The sequence below is a fragment of the Herpailurus yagouaroundi genome, unplaced genomic scaffold, assembly GCF_014898765.1.
Source record: "Herpailurus yagouaroundi ecotype Mexico unplaced genomic scaffold, PumYag 165, whole genome shotgun sequence".
Lineage (NCBI taxonomy): Eukaryota > Metazoa > Chordata > Mammalia > Carnivora > Felidae > Herpailurus > Herpailurus yagouaroundi.
Window position 1 is genome coordinate 18,273,218 of NW_024412406.1, and position 18,911 is coordinate 18,292,128.

The following is an 18,911-nucleotide window of genomic DNA, read 5'->3' on the forward strand; positions in this document are numbered from 1 at the left end:
TTTTTTTTCTTAGCTATTTTTTTTGTTTTTGAGTAGAGTTGACACACAATGTTACATTAGTTTCAGGTGTGTGATGTAGTGATTTGATAAATTTATACATTATGCTGTGCTCACAAGTGTAGATACCATCTGTCCTGACATGTCACTATTACAATATCATTGACTATATTCCTTATGCTGTGCCTTTTATTCCTATGACTTACTCATTCCATAACTGGAAGCCTGTACCTCCCACTCCCCTTCACTCATTTTGCCCATTCCCCTACCTCCTTCCCTCTGGCAACCACCAGTTTGTTCTCTGTATTTATAGGTCTCATTCTGCTTTTGGTTTGTTCATTTTTTGAGGTATTTTTAGATACCATATGAGTGGAATCATATGGTATTTGTCTTTCTCTGACTGATTTATATCACTTAGCATGATACCATCTAGGTCCATCCATTTGGTCTCAAATGGCAAGATCTCATAATATTTTTAAGTTTATTTATTTATTTTGAGACAGAGAGAGAGAGAGAGAGAGCACAGGAGGAGGCAGAGAGAGAGGGAGAGAGAATCCCAAGCAGTCTCCACACTGACAGCAGAGTCCGAATGATCTCATGATATTTTTTATGGCTGCATAATATCCCATTGTATATGTATACCACATTTTTCTTATCCATTTGTCTATTGATGGACACTTAGGTTGCTTCCATATCTTGGCTGTCATAGATACTGCAATAAACATAGAAGTACATATACCTTTTGAGTTAATGTTTTCATTTTCTTTTGGTCAAATACCCAATGGTGGAATTATTGGATCATATGATATTTCTATTTTTAGGTTTTGAGGACCCTTCATACTGTTTTCCACAGAGCTTGTACCAATTTACACTCCCACCAACAGTGCACAAGAGTGCCTGTTTCACCACATTCTCACCAACACTTGTTATTTCTTGTCAGTTTGATTTTAGCCATTCTGACAGGTGTGAGATGATATTTTACTGTGATTTTGATATAGATTTCCATGATGGTTAGTGATGCTGAGACTTTGTCAAGTGTCTGTTGGCCATCTATATGTTTTCTTTGGGAAAATGTCTATTCAGTTCCTCTGCCCATTTTTTAATTTGATTGGGTTTTTTTGGTGTTCAGTTGTATAAGTTCTTTATGTATTTTGGATATTAAGCCCTTATCAGATATATCATTTGTAAATATATTCTCTCATGCAGTAGGTTGTCTTTTTGTTTAAGTTTTGTTGGTTTCCTTTGCTGTGGAAAAACTTTTCATTTTGATGTGCTCCCAAAAGTTTATTTTTGCTTTTGTTTTCCTTGCCTGAGGAGACATAGCCAGAAAAATGTTACTATGGCCAGTGTCAAAGAAATTACTGTCTGTGTCCTCTTCTAGGATTTTTATGATTTTAGGTCTCAACATTTAAGTCTTTAATCCACTTTGAGTTTATTTTTGTGTATGATGTTACAAAGTGGTCCAGTTTCACTCTTTTACAGGTAGCTGTTCAGTTTTCCCAAAACCATTTGTTGAAAAAACTTTCCCCCATGGTATATTCTTGCCTCTTTTGTCAAAGATTAATTGACCATATAATCATGGGTCTATCTCTAGGGTTTCTATTCTGTTCTATTGATCTATGTGTCTATTTTTTTGCCATTACCATACTTTTTGATTACAACAACTTTGTAATATATCTTGAAACCTGGTATTGCGATACCTCCAGATTTGTTCTTCTTTCTCAGGATTGCTTTGGCTATTCAGGATCTTCTGTGGTTCCATACAAATTTTAGTATTATTTGTCCTAGTTTGGTGAAAAATACTGTTGGTATTTTGATAGGGATGGTGTTGAATCTGCAGATTACTTTGGGTGATATGGACGTTTTAACAATATTAATTCTTCCGATTCATGAGCATGGAATACCTTTGCATTTGTTTGTGTCATCTTCAATTTCTTCAATGTCTTTCATCAATGTCTTATAGTCTTTGAAGTACAGGACTTTCACTTCTTTGGTTTAGTTTATTCCTAGGTGTTTTATTCTTTTTTGGTACAATTGTAAATGGTGGTTTTTTTCTTAATTTCTCTTTCTCCTACTTTGTTATTAGTGTACAGAAACACTACTGATTTCTGGTTATTAATTTTGTATCATGTCACTTTATTGAATTCATTTATTCTAGTAGTTTTTTTGCTGGAGTCTTTAGGTTTTTTTATGTATAGTATCACATTGTCTGCAAATGATGACAGTTTAACTTTTTCTTTGCCAGTATGGATGCCTCTTATTTCTTTTTTCTTTTCTGATTGCTGTGGCTGGAACTTCCAGTACTACACTGGGTAAAGCTGGCAAGAATGGACATCCTTGTCTTGTTCCTGACCTTAGAGATAAAGCTCTCAGTTTTTCACCATTGAGTATGATGTTAGCTGTGAGTTTTTCATATATGGCCTTTGTTGTTTTGAAGTGTGTTCCTCTAACCCCACTTTGTTGAGAGTTTTTATCATGAATGGGTGTTGAATCTCGTCAAATGTTTTTTCTGCATCTATTGAGATGATCATATAATTTTTATCCTCGTTTTGTTGATGTGGTGTATGACATCAATTGATTTGCAAATATTGAACCATCCTTTCATCCCAGGAATAAATCCCATTGATCATGGTGAATGATCTTGTGAATGTATTGCTGTATGCAATTTGGTAATATTTTGTTAATGATTTTTGCATCTCTGTTTATCAGGGATATTGGCATATAGTTTTCTTTTTTTGTAGTGTCTGTCTGATTTTGGTCTCAGGATAATCCTGGCCTTGTGGAATATATTTGAAGCTTCTATTTTTTGGAATTGTTGGGGGAGAATAGGTATTAACACTTTTTTAAAGGTCTGGTAGAATTCACCTGTGAATCCATCTGTTCCTTGACTTCTATTTTTTGGTCACTTTTTTTTATTACCAATTCAGTTTCATTACTTATAACTGTTCAGATTTTCTATTTCTTCCTGGTTAAGTTTTGGAAGATTGTATGCTTCTAGGAATTTATCCACTTCTTCTAGGTTCTTTAGTTTGTTGGCATATAATTTTTAGCAGTATTCTCTTATAATCGTTTGTGTTTTTACAGTGTCAGTTGTTATTTCTCATCTCTCATTTCTGATTTTGTTTATTTGGATCTTTTCTTTTCTTTTTTTTTTTTTTTTTTTGTTGTTGTTGTTGTTGAGTCTGCCTGCAGTAGTTTTGACAGCACCACTCTCTAAGGGCTTATAGAATGTACTTTACCAACATGAGATCCTGTGAAACACTGTCACAGACTGAAGAAACCATTTCACAGCAAAAGGGTGTGTGACCATAGGCATATGGCCATGGGACACACTAATTCTGCACATACCACATTCCCCAGAGCATCAGCCTGATAGATCTTTGGAATGGCTCAGTTAAGGTGCCAGCTTGGAGACAAGGTCCCACAGTGTTGCTGCAGAATCCTTCAGGATGTGATATATGCATTGAACAAATGTGTGATGTATCGTACCTGCTCTTCAAAAGTGCATTACACAAGTCCAGAAATCAAGCAACAAGCTCCTCTCAGCATCACTTTCATGAGCCCACTTGCAGAATATATGTTTCCCACCTCTGCAACTCTGGATTATATGTCCTCATTCCCAAAGAGGAGGGAATAATTTCACCAGTCACATAATGATGTTTCACTGAACCCACAACTACAGCTAATGCCTGGTCACTTTGGACTTCTCGTGTTCTTGGGTCAACAAGCAAAGAAAGGACTTATTCTATTGTTTGTAATAATTGACTGTGATTACAAGGTTGCTGCTACTTTCTGGGTCAGGAAAGAGCTTGCAACTTAAAGGACTAATAGGAACATCCCTTAGTGTTTCCATTCCCAGTGAATAATAATAAACAGTGAATGCACTAACTATGGCCTGATGGAGTAAGACAGTCAAAGCCTCAGTACCCCCAGAGATGAAGGTATTGGTGATTCCACCAGGCAGAGAATCCAGAGAGGCTGAAGTAATGGCCAAGTATAGGGAAAATATTAAACGGGTTGAGGAGGAGAAGGATGAAGAATACAAGTTGTAGTCTTGGGAACAGGTGCAGGAACAGGAACTATGACTTGTTTCACTGACCCTCCCATTGTAAATCTGTTCTTTAAGAGATTATGTGCAACCCCCATTGTAAGTGGTTGGTTGTCAGTAGAGCATATCTCAGTGGTGCACGGATTCAACTCTAACAGACATTTGTGGTACCTTGTACACATGCTCTCAGTTCATTTGATATAAATGTAGCTATGATGGGACAGTTCTACTTGGTATACCCTCAACTTATACCCCAGCTTTTCTATCCTTTTCTACCTAATGGGATACCAAGTTTATCAAACTAAGTTTTGTTTTGTATTTAAATGATTCAACTGCCAATGAAAGTGTTATGAAACAGATTAATGTTCAGGATTTCACTTAAAAGTTGATATTCCCAGCACAAGTGACAACAGCAATGAAAAGATAAATTAGACATTATCCACATTAAATTTTTTGTGATTCAAAAGACACCATCAAGGATGTGAAAATGGGAGAAAATTTTTGCAAATCATATAGCTGATAAGGGAATTGTATCTGGAACATATTAAGAACTCTTACAATTCAATAATAAAAAGACAAATAATTCAATTTAACAATGAGCAAAGGATGTGAATAGACTTTTCTCCTAAGAAGATATACATGTGGCCACCAAAGCACAGGAAAAGATGCTCAGTGTCATTAGTCATAAGGGAAACGCAAATCAAAACCACAATGAGCTTCCAGTTCACACCCTATAATCAAAAGAATAGCTCTAATAAAAAAAAAAAAAGAGAGACAGATAATAATCCCTTCTACACTCCCAGTAGAAATGTAAGTAGTAGTCACTTTGGAAAACAGTCTGGAAGTTCCTCAAAATACAAAACATAAACCTAGCAATCCCACTCATAGGTATATACCCAAGAGAAATGAAAATGCATGTCCATCCAAAACTAGTACACAAATGTTCATAGCAGCATTATTCATTAACAGCCCAAAAGTAGAAGTAACCCAAATGTCCATCAATTAATAAATGGATTTTTCTGGTATGCAAACTGGTGCAGCCACTCTGGAAAACAGTATGGAGGTTCCTCAAAAAATTAAAAATAAAACTACCGTATGACCCAGCAATTGCACTACTAGGTACTTATCCAAAGGATACAAGTATGCTGTTTCGAAGGGGCACATGCACCCCAATGTTTATATCAGCACTATTGACAATAGCCAAAGTATGTGGTAAAAGCCCAAGTGTCCATCGACTGATAATGTATAAAGAAGAAGTGGCATATATATACAATGAAATATTACTTGGTGATTAAAAAGAATGAAATCTTGCCATTTGCAGCTATGTGAATGGAACTAGAGTGTATTATGCTAAGCGAAATAAGTCAGTCAAAGAAAGATAAATATATGGCTTCACTCATATGTTGAATTTTAAATATAAAACAGATGAACATAAGGGAAGGGAAGCAAAAATAATATAAAAACAGGGAGGGGAACAAACATAAGAGACTCTTAAATATAGAGAACAAACTGAGGGTTGCTGGAGGGGTTTTGTGGGGGGATGGGGTATATGGGCAAGGGGCATTAAGGAGGACACTTGTTGGGAGGACCACGGGGTGTTATATGTAGGATATGAATCACTGGATTCTACTCCAGAAATTATTATTGTACTATATGCTAACTAACTCGGATGTACATTTTTTTTAATAAATAAATAAATAAAATAATGGATTTTTTAAAAGCTGGCATATCTATACTATGGAATCGTATTCAGTAATAAAAAGAAATGAAATAACAATAACTTGGTAAAAGATAAATGAATTCAGAAAACATAGTGTCAGTGAAAAATGCCAGTCACAAAGGACCACATATTGGATGATTCAAAGTATGTGAAATGTCCAATATAGGCAAATCCAGAGAGAAAAAAAGTAGGCTAGTGGTTGCCTAGGGTGGGAGGAAAAATGCCTACTAGTAGGTACAGGTTTTTCCTGGGGGAGAAAATAAAAATGTTCTAAAATTGATTGTGATGATGATTGCACAACTCTGTGAATATACTAAAAGCCATTGGAGTGTATACCTTAAATGGGTGAATGGTATGGTATGTGAATTATATCTCAATAAAGCTGTTATTAAAAATAATAGGGTAAACTAAGGATTGGGGAAATTGGAAACTATCTTCCCAATTTTTCTATAAACCTAAAACTATTCTAAAATAAAATATTTACTTAAAAAATAACTATGTCACCAATCCAAATTGTTGGTTACAATAATGAAAGCCCAGTTTGGAGAGGTCTGTAGTAAACTGACAAAGGATTATTTGTTTTAGTGTATCTGTCAGAGTTCAAACAGAGAGGCAATACCACTAGGATATACATATATACATAAGAGAATTGGTTATAGCAGTGTGATATTATGTAATTGTAAAGCTTAATAAATCTCTGTGGGGCTGTTATTTTCTGCTTCTGATGCTAAAACTTGAAGTCTACAGGACAGGCAATGGGAAGGGGAAATTGACATAAGTGTAGGGAAAGCAAATATAAGCTAGAGTTCATACACATGAGCTGGAGTCACTGTGAATGTTCTGAAATTTGTGTCAGTTGTTGTTGCTTCTGATCTTGATAGTATGGGTGTCCTATAGAAACCAGTGGAAAGCTGAGCTAGCACACATGCCTCACACAAACCAATGTCCAATAAATATTTGTTGAATAAATCAATAGATTTAAATAATGTCTATGAAAATATTTTTGTGAACTATAAAATTTTATATAACTGGCATTGCTTTTATCATTAATACTCTGATTGCTTGAAATTTATCTTCTATTTTAATGATGTCGATGATAAATAACTCCATTTCCATTTTCTCAATAGCTGTTGAAACAGTTTACTCCCCTCTTTTTTCCCCCTGAAATCTTTTTTTCCTGATGTTCAGAGAATTGATGAGATTCTGGCATGCCCCCTCAGTTGTCCCAGCATTGTTTGTTAAAAAGATTATTATTCCCCCATTGAATTATCTTGGCACCCTTGTTGGAAATTAATTAACAATAAATGTCAGTGTTTATTTCTGGACTCTCACACTATTGCATTGTTATCCTTATGCCTCATGTTTCTTAAATCATTTTGATGATGGAAACAAAAAGCATAACAGCACCTGATGTGGTGCTCAATGTATTGTAACATGTAAGAAAACTATATTAAAAAAAAACCCACCTATATTTAAAAGGTGGAGAGGGTAAAGAGGCCTAAATAAAAGTATGTTTTCTCAAAGTGGGAAAACATTTATACCAGTAGATTATAATAAATTATATATGTATATTGTATTACTTAAAGCAGTCATTAAGAAAACTATATCAAGTGATGTACTAAAAAAGACAATAATAAATCAAGATGGAATCCTAAAAACATTCAAGTAACCCAGAGGAGGGTAAAAATAGACACAGTGGAATGAGAAACAGGTAACAAGTAGAAAACAAGTAATAAAATGGTAGACTTAAATCCTAACATAATCAAAATTACTTTAAATGTAAATCATCTGATTATACCACTTAAGAGACAGGGATTGGCATAATGGATTTAAAAATATGATCCAATGGTAGGCTATCTATAAGAAACTCACCTCAAATACAATTGTACAAGTAGGTTGAAGGTTAAAAGATGGGAAAAGATATATCATGCAAGCATTAATTAAAAAAAAAACAGTAGTGGCTATATTAATATCAGATAAAGTAGACTTCAGAGAAAAGAAAATTACTGGAGACAGAGACATTTTATAATGATGAAAAGATCAGTCTACTGGGAAAACGTAATGATTCTAAGCATAATGGCTCACTCATATGTGGAATTTAAAAAACAAAACAGGGGGCGCCTGGGTGGCGCAGTCGGTTGAGCGTCCGACTTCAGCCAGGTCACGATCTCGCGGTCCGTGAGTTCGAGCCCCGCGTCAGGCTCTGGGCTGATGGCTCAGAGCCTGGAGCCTGTTTCCGATTCTGTGTCTCCCTCTCTCTCTGCCCCTCCCCCGTTCATGCTCTGTCTCTCTCTGTCCGAAAAATAAATAAATGTTGAAAAAAATTTAAAAAAAAAATAAAAAACAAAACAGATGAACATGTGGGGGAAAGGGGGAGAGGGATGGCAAACCAGGAAACAGACTCTTAACTATAGAGAACAAACTAAGGGTTACTGGAAGGGAAGTAGGCAGGGGGATGGGTTAAATGGGTGATGAGTTAAGGAGGGGCATTAGTAGCAATGAGCACTGGGTGTTGTATGTAAGTGATGAATCACTAAATTCTAACACTGTATGTTAACCAACCAGAATTTAAATAAAAAACTTGAAGGAAAAAAATAAATGTAATGGCACCAAACAACAGAACACCAAAATACATAAAACAAATCTATCCCAGTTGTCCTGTTTCTATCCCAGGAAGGGGGTTTGCTTCTGTAGGTTTGAGACATAGGCTTACATGCCTTATTATCACTGTTGTGCAAGACCCATAAAATAAGAAAACTATCACACTCAAAAGAGAGCTCAAAGGACAGAGCCAAAGATACATGTCTAGAGTAATGACTACAAAAAGGAAGACCTTAGGGGATAATGGAGTCAAGGACTCAGAGAGCTGGGGATATAGAGCACAGAATTGTAGGTTGAAACACATAAGCAACAGCTTCAAAATCAAGGCAGAATGAAGAATTTCTTGCTATAGTTGAACCAGTAGCATGTCCAGATAGCATGTTGCATGAAATCTATGAATCCTTTTTTTAATATTTTTTAAGTTTTTATTTTAATTCCAGTTTGCTAGTATACAGTGTAATATTAGATTCAGGTATACAATATAGTGATTCAACACTTCCATACAACACCCAGTGCTCATCACAGCAAGTCCACCCCTTAATCCCTATTACCTATTTCACCCATTTCTCCACTCACCTCCCCTCTGGTAACCATCAATGTGTTCTCTACAGTTAAGAGCCTGTTTCTGGTTTGCCTCTCCATTCCTTCTTTTTCCCCATTTGCTTATTTATTTTGTTTCTTAAATTCTACATGTGAGTGAAGTGATATGGCATTTGTCTTTCTCCAACTGACTTATTGCACTTCGCAGAATACTCTCTAGCTCCACCCATGTTGTTGCAAATGAAAATATTTTATTCTTTTTTATGGCTAAGTAATATTTCAGTGTGTGTGTGTGTGTGTGTGTGTGTGTGTGTGTGTGTGTGTATACCAAATCTTTTTTCTTTTACCCTCAGATCTAAGGTTAAAGTTTAGTTTAGGACCAGAATAATGATTAGTGTTAGGGTTAGGGACACTGTGAGGGTATGTGCCTATTATCCTGCAGTTCAGAGACCTCTCCAGAGGGATAACTTTAAGGTTAGAGTTAGGGTTAGGGTTAGGGTTAGGGTTAGGGTTAGGGTTAGGGTTAGTGGTTAGTAGTTAAGGATTAGGGTTAGAGTTAGGGTTATGGCTAGAGTTTGGGTTAGGATTAGGGAGAGGGTGTCTGGTATCCTTCAGTTTCATGAATCCTTTTAAAAGGCCTAGGGCAGGGGCACTTGGGTGGCTCAGTCTGTTGAGCGTCTGACTTCAGCTTAGGTCATGATCTCGTGGTTCATGAGATCTGTGTTGTCAGCACAGAGCCTGCTTCAGATCTTCTGTCCTCCTCTTTTCTAACCCTACCCCAGTCACTCTGTCTCTCACACACACAAAAATAAAAAAAAAAAAATTTAAAGGCCTAAGGCATAAAATTTACAGATAAATGTGACATAACCCAATCTTTTTTTCTTAACTAAATAGTATCACTAATATTGGTTGAGCACTTACTATTTTTCTGTCAATAGTAATAATATGCATTTTCTTATAATTTTCACAATAGTTCTATTGTATTAATTTTCTATTGCTGCAATACCAATTTAGCATAACCTTGGTGGCTTAAAATAACAGGTATCTTCCTGTTTTTTAGGACAGAAGTCTGACATGGGCCTCATTGAGATAAAATTAAAGTATTGTTAGGGCTGTGTTCCCTCCCATACACTTGTGGTAAGATCTGTTTCCTTGCCTTTTCTAACTTCTAAAGTTGCCTACATTCCTTGGCTTGTGGACCCCTTCACCCATCTTCAAAGCTGGAAAATTCAATCCTAGTTCTTTTCTCACTGCACCATTCTGACCTCTTCTCCCTTATCCTTTTATTTTTAAGGACACTTGTGATTACATTAGATATTCTCAGATAATCCAGAATAATCTTCCTGTCTTATGGTCAATTTATTAGCACCCTTAGTTGGTCTGCAACCTTAACCCCCTTTTATCATTAAAGTTACACATTTCTAGGTTCCAAGCACCAGAATGTGGGCATCTTCAAAGGTATGAAGTGGGTTCTATAACCCAACACTTAACATCTGAAGCAGTGAATCCTAAAAAGGGGTGATTTACTCTATTGAAATGTGCAATGTCTGAAGACATTTTTTATTGTCATGACTAGGGGGAACTGATACTGGCAGCTAGTGGGTAGAGATGCCAAACATCCTACAATTCATGGGAAATTTCCTCACAACTAAGAATTATTAAAACATCAATAGTGCCACTGTTGAGAAGCCAAGGTCTAAGGAAATGGAGACTTGGAGAAGTTAAGTTATCTTGACCACAGACATAGCTAATAAGTTTCAGAACCATGATCTGAACCCAGGTCCACCTGCCTTTGGATCGTGAACACTTTCCAGCTTTCCCACACTGCAGCACTATACCATGAATTGTCTGTGACAAGCAACGCTGAATGTCCTCCTCCATGGATATATTCATACACAACAAAATGAGGACTTTTTTAGTCTCATTATTCTGAACATGCACATGTCCAGCTGCAAGGGCCTTGAAGATTTGAACAAAGCAGTCTTGTTCAGTAATTAAAGTAGGTGTAGTGCTTTCATTGAGTATAGTTCATCCAGGCTTTAAAAGTAATAAACACAGGTGTGGAGTAGCATGCTACCAGTAGTAAAGGAATTAGGCCTGGGAGATGAGATGTCATGTCAATCTTTTTCTTCTTTACTCATCTCTCTAGTTCCTGTTGTTCCAGTTACCATCACGTCAGTTACTGACAGTATTCAGAAATATGTGTGGTCTGTGAGGAAGCATAAACACCAGAGTGTGTGCATTCTGAGTGCACTCTAAGTGTGAACCTTGGAAAGTTCTATTCTGGTGTATTTATATAGGTGAGGAACCGTATATGAAAACGATACATGATATTTATCATACACATGAAAAAAATGCTTTAGCATGTACAACAAAAAGTAGAATGTTCAGTCACAGATTTTTTAATGATAATGGAGTTTACTGTTTTCAACAATCACATCATTAACAACCGGTTGCATCTGAACATTACTATTGCATAAAATATTACATCATTAAATACACACTGAAAATAATTATAACAACATTATTATTTTCTATAGCCACATGTTCCCTGAAGCACCAAGAATTATTTTAACATAATTATGATCTAAACTGTACAAATATCAGCATGATTTTAAAAGACTTTAATTAGAGAACACCTTTAGTTTCCATTGGGTAAACAGTTTCTTTCTAACATCAATAACAGCAATTCATGTAATTACATATTTGTGTACAGGGTTTACTTGGTCTAAATGATTTAAGCAGTTTGGAACAATTTTATTACCTTGTAGAGTTTCAAATTCAAGCTATCACAGCACCACTGTAAAAAGAAAACAGTATCAGCTAAATGGGACATTCCATGTATGTGAAGAAAGCTGAGCACCCTTAAAAGTGGTCATTAATGATTTAAGGCTCCATAAAAATAGATCACTGTGCTACCCCCCCCTGAGTTTTACCAGTTAGAAAACTAACCCATTCTCCAAGAAGTCCAAAAAGCTGGTGACTCTCTCAAGGTGACCCAACTCCTGAAATCAACACCAAGACAAACTCTCAGGTCTCCCAGTTCTGAGCTCCTTGAGATAAGAGATCACATCCTCATTCTTGTTCTACCTACCCCAAGGGGCTTAAGCAGTGTCAGGCAGAATAATGTGTCTGCAGAATTGATTCTCTAATACTCTATTTAATTACCAAACTCTTACAAATGTCTTGTTTTACATTCAGCACTGAAATTCAATTAATTTCCTGATCTATCTACCCCTCCCCCACAACCCCTGGAGCAGTCTGTAATCCAGGAAGTAAAGGGAATTCACTGGCCTCCTAGACCCTGCTGCAGAGTCATAGTCAGTATCCATTCTGAATACTGAATGTCCTTTAGCTGCTGCTAAAGGCCATGAACATCATCCTGGTTTATAGCTAATAAATTTTAATTTTTTAATGTTTATTTACTTTTGAGACAGAGAGAGACAGAGCATGAGCACGGAAGGGGCAGAGAGAGAGGGAGACACAGAATGTGAAGCAGGCTCCAGGCTCTGAGCTGTCAGCACAGAGCCCGACGCGGGGCTCGAACTCACGAACTGTGAGATCATGACCTGAGCTGAAGTCAGATGCTTAACTAACTGAGCCACCCAGGTGCCCCTATATCTAATAAATTTTAAACTTGACTTTGAGTAAACTACCTAACCTCTCCTCTCTCCTTAAAATGAGGGTGAAAATAATAATGGTTCTATTCATGGGATTGTGAGTATTATATGAGATTATTTGCACAAGGTTCCCAGCACAGTGTCTGGCATATAATAAATTCTTAATAAAAGTTAGCTATTGTTATTATTTTGCTAGAATGTAAGTTCCTGAGGGCAGAGACTTGGTCTGTTTGGTACACAGAACAGAACAGAAATCCTTAAAAAGAGCCAAGGAGTAGAGAATACCAGGCTTTGAAGAGTTGAAGTTGGAACTAATAAATTAAAATTTATCTTAATGTCTTAGCGACTATGGCAGAAGTTGGAAGCATCTTGCGTTACGTAGTCTATGTTTTCTGACACACAAAAAAAAGCAAACACATTTGTCTGCAAACACATACTGTCTCCTGGGAACAAGTAGTACCAGAAAAATTGCCAAAATTCTTCTGGATTAAGTGTAAATCTCTTAGGAATGACTCATCATTTTATGAGCAAGAGGTCAGGTGAGAAGTTTAAATCATTTCTATTTGGTTAGGATTCCTGTCACAGTCGAATGAAAATCTGCCTGTCTTTGCCTGGTTAACTTTTGTCCTTCTTATGCATATCGTATAAAAAACCATCAGGTGTGCTAAAGTTAGGATCAGCTATTAAAAGAAAATATATTACAATTAATTTAACATATACAAATTCATTATTTACCATCAACATCATTAAAATACAAGACAAATTTCAAGCACCAGAGTATAAATAATGATAATAGCAATAGCACTTATATAAAACTTTACAATCTACAAAACTATTTTCACAGACATTATTGAAATCCATTGATTTATTCAACAAATATTTATTGGATTATGTGCAAGGCATGTGTGCTAGGAGACAGTAATTTAAAATAAAATACCGTACTTGCCTTCTTAGAATTCACAGCTTAGTGGAGCAAGTTACACCTTGAAGAAATAATCAACCAAATAATTAATTACACTATAAGTGCCATGATGGAGAAGTACAGGGGATTATGAAAGTGTCCAACAGGGGAGCCTGACGTGGACCAAGGGGTTAGGGAAAGCTTCCCTAAGGAAGTGAAATTAAGGGTGAGGCCTGAAGAAGGAATGAATAAACATAAGCCAAGGAAGAGGAGAGTGAGCGTTAGAAGACAAAGAAACAGCCTGTGCAAAGGAGCTGAGTTGGGAAGAGGCACAGCCTATACTAGGAAGTGATAAGAGAATGCCACAGAAGCTAGGCATCCAGAGCCAAAAGCCAAGTCACATAAGATGACAGAATAGGCAGGGGGTCCAAGGGTCACATCATGCTGAGCCTTGTACACTCTTCTAAAGATTTGATCATATGACCTCATAAATTAATACATATTTGTGGATAGTACAGGGCAAAGGCATCCATAATGATGGGTGAATTCCACATGGTTTTATGTAGTCATGTTAGCAAAAGTTGAATGCCCCAAATAGCAACCCAGCTGGCTCCAAACTACTACAGACAGCAGCTGTAAAAGAGTTACCTTGGCTTTCTAAGCACCTAAATGACTTTAGAGACTAGTCTGCCAGAACATTAGCAGTGAACAGTCAAGCCTTTTCACCCTCATTCTGACTCTGACTCACTGCTTTATGACTGTGTACAAATTTTTAGGTATTTTGAGCTTCAGCTTTTTTATTTACAGAATGGAGGTAATTTTTGCCTAACCTGATTATTGTGAAGATTAACAAAGAAAGCACTTTGCAATGATAAGATAGATCTCAATGTTGATAGTTATATGATTCTGAATCATGCTTTCCTTAGTGAAATTCTTAAGTAACATTTTATTCTGGAAGGTTTTAGAATGCCTTCTTTCATATGCTTAAAAGGTAGTTTGGTGTAATAGGAAAGGCTTTGGAGATGGAAACACCTGACATCAAATGTCAGTCCTAGCACTTCCTAGGCAGGTGACAATGGTGCCACTTGAGCCTCTGTTTTTTCATCTGCTCCTTGGTAGCAATAAATTCTACCTCTATTGTTATATTAAGTATCATATGACAAAACATTGGGGAGACTTATAGTACCTATTACATAACAGATCTGCAGTAAATATTTGTTCCCTGCTTTTAGCTCCCTTTCTCTGAGAAGAAAAATATTTCTGTGTTGCATTTAAGAAAGTAGTATAGATCAGCGCTTCACAGACTTCGAACATGCATAGGAAACACTTGAGGATTTGCTAAAATGCAGAGTTGGAATTAGCCAATCTGGGATAGAAAACAAGATCAAGCATTTCTAAGAAGCTTCCAGGTGATGCTGTCACAACTAGTCCATAGACCATACATTAAGTAGCAAGGGTTTAGATGGTCTGGCTAGTTTACTAATGTCATCAACCTGCCATCCATATCAGAATGAGAGTTAGCTGATATTGGGATGTATCTTCGCAGATCTCCATGCTTCCCGGCGAAAGGACATAAAGTCTAGGACTTCTTATTGTTTGATTTCATTTACATTTCTTGACCCAGAAAAAAGGAGTATTCTTACCATAGAAAAATCCACTAAGAAACATTCTTAACACAGAGGTTTGCTTATAATTCACTCAAGGATCTGTTAGAAATGCTAATGAAAGCTAAACTTTGAGTTCCAAGAAGGCAAGAACCAAATTATATTTTATACTACTCACTCCTAGCATACGTGCCTTGCATATAACCAACATCCAGTAAATATCTGTTGAATAAATCAATGGATTTCAATAATGTCTGCGAGAATATTTTTGTAAAGTTTATATAAATGGTATTGCTATTATCACTATTCATACTCTACTTAAAATTTATCATGTATTTTAATGATGCTGATGATAAATAATTCAAATTCCATTTTCTCATTACTTTTGAAACAGTTTACCCCTCTTTGCTCCTCCCCAAAACCTTTTCTTCCTGTAGTTCAAAGAATTGAAGAGATTTTGGCATAATCCTTCCTTCTCTGTCAGTTGCTTCCTTGATTCTTCCCATCCCAGGACAGTGGCAGATCCCCCAAGGACCAGTTCTCAGCCGTCTGCTCCTTTCCCCAGCCCTCCCTCAGAAACTTTGTCCAACTTTATGATGTCAGCTGTCACACTATAAAGACCCAAGATGTAAGCAGGACTGCTCCTCAGCTTCAGTCCCCTAGCTTCAATTGCTGGACATTTCATTTCTGATGTCCAGCAATCAGTGTTATCTGTAATTGAAATTGTTAACCTAGTCCCAAAGTGCCTCCATCTCCAGACTTCCTGTTTATGTGATGGTATTGGCAATCTCACCCTACTGAAATTTGACATCACCCTCATACCAGTGAGCTTTAGTATATTCACAGAGTTGTGCACCCAACCAGAATCTAATTATAGAATATTTCCAGACTGACAGAAGTCTGATAACCTAGCCCTGGTAACCTTTAATCTATTTTTTTGTCTCTGATGATCTGCCTGGACATTTCCCATACACAGAATCACACACTATGTGTGGTCTTTTGTGACTTGCTTCTTGCACTTGACATAATGTTTTCAAGTTTCACCCATGTTGTAACATGTGTCAGTACCTCATTCCTTTTTATGGCTGAATAATACTCCATTGTGTGATACACCACATTATGTTTATCCACTCATCAGTTGATGGACGTTTAGGTTGTTTCTACTTCTTGGCCATGATTAGTAATGCTGTTAAGAACATTTGTTTTGGTGTGGACAAAGTTTTCATTTCTCTTGCATGTTCACCTAGCTGTAGAATTGCTGGGTCATATAGTAACTCTATATTTAACATTTTGAGGAGCTGCCAAACTGTTTTCCAAGTGGCTGCACCATTTTGCATTCCCATCAGCGATGTACCAGGGTTCTCATTTCTCCACATCTGTACCAACACTTGTTATATTCTGTCTTTTTTTTATCTTAACCATCCTAATGGGTGTAAAATATCTCATTGTGGTTTTGAATCATTCTTATTTTTGGCAAGAGGATACCAAAGCCTTTGAGTCTTGTGCTCCATGTTGCAGTGAGTCATGGGCAAAATATTATCTACAAAACTCTGTTGTCTGAGAGAAAGATATGGGAGAATACCCAACTAATTGTTACTCTTGGTCACTAGAAGGAAGGAGTTAGGAAAGCAAGGAGGGAGAGACTACTAACATTTTTCTTTATGTTCACTCATTGTTAAAATGAGCATTGTATGTATATGTATTGATTTAATAATGAGGACAAAAATATCAAAAAACAAAATGAGAAAATCCATGTCTTTTTAAAAAAATTTTTTTAGTGTTTACTTATTTTTGAGAGAGACAGAGCATGAGTGGGGGAGGGGCAGAGAGAGAGGGAGACACAGAATCCGAAGCAGGCTCCAGGCTCTGAGCTGTCAGCACAGAGCCCAATGCGGGGCTCGAACTCACGAACCGTGAGATCATGACCTGAATTGAAGTCAGATGCTCAACTAACCAAACCACCCAGGTGTCCTCAAAATCCATGTCTTCTGATTTCCAGTTCTTTTGTTAATTCCTTAGAGGTTTACATTAAAATATTTTTGTGCATAAAGATCACATATATACATATATTTGTATGTATAATATTGCTATTACATTATGAATGTATAATGTTATACATATATAAAATCTCACTTAAAATATTAGCAAGGTCAAACTTGGCTAAATAGAATCTGAGTGTTCTATGTCAAGTGTTATACATGGCTAATGATTTGCTAGAATGTTTGAATAAACGTGTTACACTATCAGTGTTTTTCAGATTGTGGAGTATTTAACTGGAAGAAATTTGTTTTTTTGTGTGATTAAAATGCAATAGAGATATGGTGGGTCATATTCTCCTTGCATTCCTTGAACTCAGTTTAATAAACAGAAAAGGCTTATGACTTGATAAGCTCAAGCAAGCACCAGGTTGTGACATTTGACAGATTTACTGCCATGCTTCTGGGGACTGATTATTCAGATCTAGTGTGACACCTAATCCACAGAAAATCATTTGTACTAAGTTAACAGTTCACAAACCTTCACTGAGTCATTCTTCCAACACTAAGAAAACAATATGGTTAAGTAATTTCAAATACTTAATAGCAATAAAACCAACGTGTGATTAAATACAGTTCTTCAAGTACATAAAACTTATGAATTTTTTAAAAATAAAGCCCAATGTATCTTCTAGATAGTGTCTCAAAAGTTTTTTGATATAATTTGTGTATACCCATGTTGTACTTAGGATATGCAAACAACATGACAGATACAATCTGTTTTTCATAATTTGATTTTCTAAAAACCATGTTGTGCTCCTTTCCAATTTTGGCAAAACTGTCTAGTAGTTTTTTAGCAGAGCTCAAGTGAAAGGGAGAGAAAGACAGAAGCAGACAGAGGAGGATCCTAGTGATCTTCTCAATCTAGTTAACTATCACCAGTCAACTATATACTGACTATAAGATTTATATCAGAGAATTAAACCTAATAATAAACACTCTGGAGAAACAGGGTCTGACTCAAGAATGCAAAGATTAAAATTCAAGCTGTGAAGTAGAAGACAGTTTCTGCATGCTTTTCCTGCATATCACTACCCGTCTTTTCGAAAGTCAGTCAGCAAGAATGAATAGGATTCTGTGAGGATGGGTGTATCTATTTGGGATAGATGGGGTCAGAAACTCCCCAATTTCCAAAGGATAATAAGGAATGCAAATTCCTGAGACGAGAATCTACCACCAACAACGTGCCTTTGCTTGTCTCAGAACTTCAGGCATTTGTAATGAACAGTAAGAATTAACTAATCATCATAACAAGAATGTATAGAGGCAGCACCAAGAGAACTGGTTCTAGGATGCTGTTACAATCTATTGCCTCACATGCCCCTGGCTCCAGCTACATGTTCTAAGGAACCGAATTTGTAAATGCACTTGAGGTGAAATGTAAGGTCCCCTGAAGGGAGTCTTGGCTAAGTGGGTAAGGATGACAAGTCAGTTAAAAAATACATTGAGTGGGGGCGCCTGGGTGGCGCAGTCGGTTAAGCGTCCGACTTCAGCCAGGTCACGATCTCGCGGTCCGTGGGTTCGAGACCCGCGTCAGGCTCTGGGCTGATGGCTCAGAGCCTGGAGCCTGTTTCCGATTCTGTGTCTCCCTCTCTCTCTGCCCCTCCCCCGTTCATGCTCTGTCTCTCTCTGTCCCAAAAATTAAAAAAAAAAAAAAAAAAAAAAAGTTGAAAAAAAAAAAGAAAACAAAGAATACCTGTGCCAATAATTTAACTCTACAGGTATACACAGAGCTGAAAAACAAGACCTCCCAAGGCCAAGTATTCTCTTTCTCTCTCTCTCTTGCTCTATCTCTCCCTTACACACACAGACACACACACACACACACACACACACACACACAC

General features: G+C 36.7%; 1 long non-coding RNA gene across 1 annotated transcript in view; it reads right to left on the reverse strand.

The window, feature by feature from the left end:
* Nucleotides 1-15,589, reverse strand: part of LOC121038183 (uncharacterized) — a 17,623-nt gene extending 2,034 nt beyond the window's left edge. The window contains exons 1-3 of the long non-coding RNA XR_005794207.1: nucleotides 15,431-15,589; nucleotides 11,859-11,959; nucleotides 11,671-11,706 (exon numbers count right to left, since the gene is read on the reverse strand). This is a non-coding gene — a long non-coding RNA (uncharacterized LOC121038183). The remainder of the gene's footprint in view (nucleotides 1-11,670; nucleotides 11,707-11,858; nucleotides 11,960-15,430) is intronic.
* Nucleotides 15,590-18,911: the final 3,322 nt, after the last annotated feature.